Source organism: Mirounga leonina, unplaced genomic scaffold, assembly GCF_011800145.1.
Source record: "Mirounga leonina isolate KUSES-001 unplaced genomic scaffold, KU_Mleo_1.0 Mir_127, whole genome shotgun sequence".
Taxonomy (NCBI): domain Eukaryota; kingdom Metazoa; phylum Chordata; class Mammalia; order Carnivora; family Phocidae; genus Mirounga; species Mirounga leonina.
Window position 1 is genome coordinate 24,627,377 of NW_023270316.1, and position 7,251 is coordinate 24,634,627.

A 7,251-nucleotide genomic window follows, 5' to 3' on the forward strand; every position below is an offset into this window, starting at 1 on the left:
TCCAGAGAAATCTTGTATGTGCTTCCAAAATAATCTAGGAATAGAATACCTTTCCTAGCAACTATATAGGATATGTATTATAGAACTATCTTCTTAAGAAAATTAAAAGTAGCAGATTAAATAAAACCAAAGATAATGTTTTAAATTTCAGATTAAAATGCATTTTTATTCTTTTATGGCCAAATAATAAAAATATTAACAGTGACATTATACATAAACATTATTGTTATATTATACATGTTATATATATGTATAATGCATGTACATACACATATATCGTATTATTCCTTACAACAACTTTGAGGAATTACGATATTTTAGTAGAGGAAAAGGAATTCACACAAGTTAACTGGCTTGTATAAAATTAAGAAGATAGTAAATGAGGGATCCAGGTTTAAACTGAAGTCTAACTTATTTCAAAGATTAAATTCTTTCCAAGAGACTACACAGAAAGTGAATAACACTGTTTCTTAAAGTTTGCTGTTATCTATGGTTGTCATTGCAGATAACTTTTTATATTATCTATCATATTTTAAAAATTAATACAGTGAGTCTTACAGGAATAAAATAAAGCAAGAATTGCCAAAATCGTACTGCAAAAGGCCAGATAGTAAATTCTTTTGGCATTATAGGCCATACGATCTCTGTAGCAACTACTCAATTCTGTTGTGGCATGAAAGCCACCACAAAAATTCAAAAACAAAGGAGTGTGGTTGTTTCCAATAAAACTTCATTTATTGGATACTGACATTTGATTTTCAGATGAGTTTCATGTGTCATATTTTTCTCTTTTTTTTTCCAATCATTTTAAAATGTAAAAGTCATTCTCAGCTTGCAGGCCATACAAAAACAGGCAGCAGAGGGATTAAGGACTTGGTCTGCCAATGCCTGAAAAAGAAGACAGTTCAGCTGTACAAGCTGATATACAAAAATATAGAACTAAAATAATTGTCAAAACCTATTTTGACTTTTCATCTGTTAAAATTAAGAAGAATAAAATTTTCCTTATAGTTTAGCTCTCATCCCATGTAGGAAAACAACAGAAATTATTAGAAAACAATTGACTCCTGAAATCTGAATGTGCTATGCTCAGCGCATTGCTTTGCTAATGTGACTTCCCTTTCTATGCCCACAACCAGCAGGCACCCATCCATTCCACCAGTCATAACTCACATGAAACTTTCACATCTGTGTCTTCTCTTATTGTTATACTCACAAGGAACATTATAATCTTTAAAATCATGTTGAAGGGGCGCCTGGGTGGCTCAGTTGGTTAAGCGACTGCCTTCGGCTCAGGTCATGATCCTGGAGTCCCGGGATCGAGTCCCACATTAGGCTCCCTGCTCAGTGGGGAGTCTGCTTCTCCCTCTGACCCTCTTCCCTCTCGTGCTCTCTGTCTCTCATTCTCTCTCTCAAATAAATAAAATCTTTAAAAAAATAAAAATAAATAAATAAAATAAAATAAAACAAAATCATGTTGAAGTTAGGGGCCTGGGTGGCTCAGTTGGTTAAGCGACTGCCTTCGGCTCAGGTCATGATCCTGGAGTACCAGGATCGAGTCCCGCATCCGGCTCCTTGCTCAGCAGGGAGTCTGCTTCTCCCTCTGACCCTCCCCCATCTCATGCTCTCTCTATCTCATTCTCTCTCTCAAATAAATAAATAAAATCTTAAAAAATAAAATAAAATAAATAAATAAAATCACGTTGAAGTTAATGTTCTATGGTAACATTAAACATTTTAATGTTTTCTACTTTTTCATTTTATGTTAATTTATTTCATGGTTTAGTACTCTAATAGAAAAAACATGCAGTTCTAACTCTCACAATGTGTTGAGCTTATAGTGGACTTTAAAACGATCTTTTTAAAAAACTGTCAATATAAACAACAAAATTTAGAATCTCAGATCTTAGAACTAGTAGAACAGGCTTCTGAGGAGCTAAACTGATCCAGTCTCCTTTGGCCATATAAAGCTTTGTTATCCCAATTTCTCTAAATAATGAAACTAAAACCCAAAATTATGTGACTTGCACATGACTGCATGGCCAGTGGCAGAATAAAGACTATGTCATTCTGACAGTACCACATCAATTAAATAATTGATCAGAAAATGTATTACAGTGGTTTTATCAGTTTAATTAGAGGTAGCTAATGACACAATCCCAAACCCTCATTGGCATAATATAACAAAAGTTAATTTTTCATTCAGGCAACTGTCCACTGCAGCCAGATGTCTCTCTGGAGAGTTCTCCTCTAAGCAATGACTCAAAAGACCTTGGCCTTTTCCATGTTACAGCTCCAACATCCACTAGGATCCTCTTCAGAATCTTCCACTGGATCTGGCAGGTTAAGTGAAGGAAGAAAATGTGGATTCTCATGCAGAGTATTTAATGGCCATCCATGGAGATGGCATTTATCACTTTTATTTACTTTGCTTTAGCCTGAATCTAAATAACTACAGGCTAATGAGAAAGTGATCAAAGAAGAAGATGGAGGAGGAGGAGGAGAAGAAAAAGGAAGAGGGGAGGAGGGAAGAGGAGGAGGAGAAGGAAGAGAAAGGAAACAGGATTGAGAGAATCTTGACAGTATTTGCTGCTAAGGTTAAGAGGCTTCACAAATTGAAGCCATAATTGATATCAGTTGTAAGTCTTCTGTAAAAATTTTATAATTAAATCTTTTACTGTATTGAAATCTCTTAAAAGCCAACAAAAAAGGCATGCATCGTATTTTAAAGCTAAAAAAATGTCACTTGTTTTTAGTTTGAAAAGAAAAAAAGAATTTATTAGCTAGCTATAATAAAGACATTTTTACAATTGTCTGTAACATGTTATTATTTTTAAATCTAGAATGTTTTAAGGCCAAATCAGTAAATGATAGATCTTTGCTTCACTAGCTTTCAGCTTTGACAAAGTGTGAGATTCTAAGTTATATCATCGTTAATGACTATAATTAACGTATTAAGACTCCTTGAAAGTAAGATCTGAAGCTTTTCTGTTTTTTTTTTCTCTTTTGTAGGAAAGCTTCAGACAGTAAGCCTTTAAAAAAGAACTTAGGTCTTTGACTTTTCTCAGCAAATAATTCCTACCTTTCTGATTGTTTCTTTTAATTAACACAAAACAAAGCAAAATAGTTACTAGTATTCCTGAGAAGTACAAGGTCTTTGATTGATCAAAGTATAAAGCTTTTTAATTTTAAAATAATACATTTAAAATTTTATGTCTGGTATTCTTAATAACATTTCACTAAATTTAAACATAGTGTACTTTTACATTTGCTTAAATATATAACTACTGGTTTCATGCATTTATATAGCCACAGTATAGAATTGGTGAATGTTCCAGTATAATGGAAAGCTTGTCTAGGACTTTTGTGGATACTGACCATTGATTTCACTTTCGAGATATTCTTTTCTCATGTGACAAGCTTTTAATCCTTGTCTGCACTGCTCTTGGAAAGGACAAATATGAATTTCTTTGAGAATGGCTTGTAAGAGCTGAGTGGACCCTATTTTCTATGACCACAATAATTCAGTGACTTTCCCCTGCAGCTAAGGGCTGATCACCTTTCTATTATGATTTACTTAGAGGCAAGAACTCAATGAAACCTTTCACAATGGTAGAATTTGGACATCTAACTGTGGGTTAAAACTTTGATGATCTTTCTCATATCATAGCAGTCACTCAAATAAGCCCCTTGCAATTGTGGTACTCCAGAAGTACGGTTAGCATTCTTACTAAAATGTGTATCCATGTATCTCAAACTAGATTGTAAAAGATCATAATTTGGATATAAAAATGCTAAAATTTATAATAGATATTTAATATTTTAGGTGGAATTTTTCTATAATTTCCCTCTAGTTTAATCTTTACTTGTCAAAAAAAAAAAAAGGCTTTTTAGAGGGGGAAGGGAAGGGCAGAGGGAAATGGAGAGAGAGAATCTTAATCAGGCTCCATGCCCATTGGGGAGCCTGGTGGGGGACTTGATCTCACAACCCTGAGATCATTACCTGAGCCTAAATCAAGAGTTGGATGCTTAACTGACTGAGCCACCCAAGCGCCAATACCTGTCAAAATTTATCTCATATGCCTCAATAAGTAACACATTCTTAATTTGTCTGATTTCTTTCACGATTCTGTTTGTGTTTTGCAGTCTAAATAGGCTAGGCCTTAGTGTAATGAAATACTTAGCATTCTCTAAATTTTCTGGATCTGTGTTTTGGTGTGTGTTATTAATTTTCAAAAATTCTCAGACATGGTTATTTCAAATGTTTCTGTTGTTCAGTTCTCTTTTTCTTCTCTTCCTGTTTTCCAATTATGGATATGCTATGATTTTTTAATTGTCTCATGGATCTTGGATGTTCTTTTTTTTTCTTTCGTTATTTTTCTTTTTATATTTCAGTTTTATAAGTTTCTATTGACATATCTTCAAGCTCACTGATTCTGTCATTGGTTATATCAGTCTGCTGATAAGCCCATTAAAGGCATTATTTACTTTTTTAAAAGATTTTATTTATTTATTTGACAGAGAGAGACACAACAAGAGAGGTAACACAAGCAGAGGGAGTGGGAGAGAGAGAAGCAGGCTTCCCGCTGAGCAGGGAGCCTGATGCTGGGCTCCATCCTAGGATCCTGGGATCATGACCTGAGCTGAAGGCAGACGCTTAACAGATTTAGCCACCCAGTCGCCCCAATTATTTACTTTTCTAATAGTTTTTTATTTCTACCATTTCCTTTTGAGTTTTGTTTCCATTTCTCTGCTTATATTTCCCATCTATTCTTGCATATTGTCTATTTTTCCATTAAAGACTTGATGCAGTTATTTTAAATTCCTTATTTGCTAATTTCAATATCTATGTCATATCTGAGTCTAGTTCTGATGCTTACTTTGTCTCTTCAGTTTGTGTTTCTCTTGCCTTTTAATATGACTTACAATTTTTGATGAAATTCGAACATGATGTATCAGGTAGTAGGAACTGAGGTAAAAGAATTTTAGTGTGAGGTTTTATTTTAGCCTGGCTAAAAGTTGAGCTGTTCGTAAAGTTTGCTATGACTGCAGATGCCAGATGCTTCAAATTACTCTAGTGTTCTATTGAAGACAATAGATTCTATGCCTTACAGATTATTTAGGTATAATGTACTATTAGTTAGACTGGAGTCCTGTTGATAATGGTGATAGATGTGTGTGTGGGAGGGGGAAAGATGCATTCTGTAATGTTATGATTAATTCTCAGTATTTTACTGGACCTATGACCCTTGGCTATAAACTTTACAATGTTTCTTAGTGTTCTTTTTCTCATCATTAAGTATGACAGGAAAGCTAGAGGGCCCGGGAGTTGACTACATGTCTCTCTCCCTAGGTGGGATGAGACTCTATTTGTTTGTTTTTGTTTTTGTTTTTCCCTCAGGAGAAGGATTTGAACATATTTCAGAATGGCTACTTTCTCTTTCTCCTTCCAGATCCAGGAATGGGTTTTTTCTTGGTTCTTCACCATGAGAACATGGTGGCTTTTTTTCCCAGAGGTAATATGTACAAAAGTTTTGGGCCCCACTAAGATTAAGGCCTCCAGGACTTTCTGAATCTCACATTTGTCCACAATCAACCTCTAGCAATTTGCCACAATTATCATATAAGAGTTTCTAACAGTATCGAATCCAGCAGTTTTTGCTTTAAGTAAGCAGATCTTGATTGTGATTTTCTTTATTCTCATGCCTTTCCAGATTTGAGGGTGGTGGTTAGCCCTGAAATCTCAATTCCCTGATGGGTCTAAGAAAAGTCATTAATTTTCAGTTTGTTCAGATGTTTCCTTATAAGGATGGAAATGATCATTTCCAAGCTCTTGTCGGAAATGAAAAAGGAAGTTTCGTATTTTTAATTTGAACAAATTAGAACAAACAACTCTTCTTTTTATGTACTAATTTTGTATTTGCATAGCTTTACTTCCACACTTTATGTAGATAAAATTCATTGAAAATGAATCACCAAATGTTCTAAGATTATAGGAGTAAATTTTATCAATAAGAAATAAAGAAATTGTTAAAACTAATTACCCTTGCGATAGCTGCTTTAAATTAGATTCAAAGAGATACTGAAAACTTATTTTAAATTTGGCTGCCCATAAAAAGAGCATCTAGGGTGTGAGTGAAGGATGTGAGTAGGATTGTGGTTTGTCTCTGAATACTGAGCTAATTAGAAGAATTTGATATGAAATGAAGTAGATGCATGTTGTTTTATATCCAAAGGCAAATTCTTTCAATAGAATACTTTTAAAATATCTTAAATTGTCACTGTTTGGTGACAAATAGTTTGATGGTAGACAGTAGGTATCATAGAAAAGTGACTGCAATCTATAAAATAGATTTATAACATGGATGATGTTCCTTGGCAAAAATCTAAAGAGGCAAAAAAATCCTATTTCTCATTTTTATTTTTTAATTTTTTAAAGTTTTTATTTAAATTCCAGTTAACATACAGTGTAATATTACTTTCAGGTATATAGTATAATGATTCAACATTTCCATACAACACCCAGTACTCATCACAACAAGTGCATTCTTTAATCCCCATCACCTATTTAACCCATCATGTACCTACCGTCTGGTAGCCATCAGTTTGTTCTCTATAGTTAAGAGTTTTGTTTCTTGGTTTGCCTCTCTCTTTTTTTCCCTATGCTTGTTTATTTTGTTTCTTAAATTCTACATACTAGTGAAATCATATGGTATCTGTCTTGACTGACTTATTTCATTTAGCACAGTACTCTCTAGTTGCATTGATGCTGTTGCAAATGACAAGGTTTCATTCTTTTTTATGGCTGAGTAATATTCCATTGTGTATATATACCACATCTTCTTTATTCATTCATTCATCAATGGGCACTTGGGCTGTTTCCGTAATTTTGCTATTATAGATAATGCTTCCATAAACATCAGGGTCCATGTATTCCTTTGAATGAATATTTTTGTATCCTTTGGGTAAATATCTAGTAGTACAGTTGCTGGACCATTTGTAAAAATAAATCCAAAATGGGGGCGCCTGGGTGGCTCAGTTGGTTAAGCGACTGCCTTCGGCTCAGGTCATGATCCTGGAGTCCCTGGATCGAGTCCCGCATTGGGCTCCCTGCTTGGCAGGGAGTCTGCTTCTCCCTCTGGCCCTCCCCCCTCTCATGTGCTCTCTCTCATTCTCTCTCTCTCAAATAAATAAATAAAATCTTTAAATAAATAAATAAATAAATAAATAAATAAATAAATAAATAAATAA

At 34.1% G+C, this 7,251-nt stretch overlaps 1 pseudogene; it reads left to right on the top strand.

Annotated features, from left to right (window-relative positions):
* Positions 1–4,947: 4,947 nt before the first annotated feature.
* LOC118009649 overlaps positions 4,948–7,251 on the top strand; it is a 27,164-nt pseudogene continuing 24,860 nt past the window's right edge.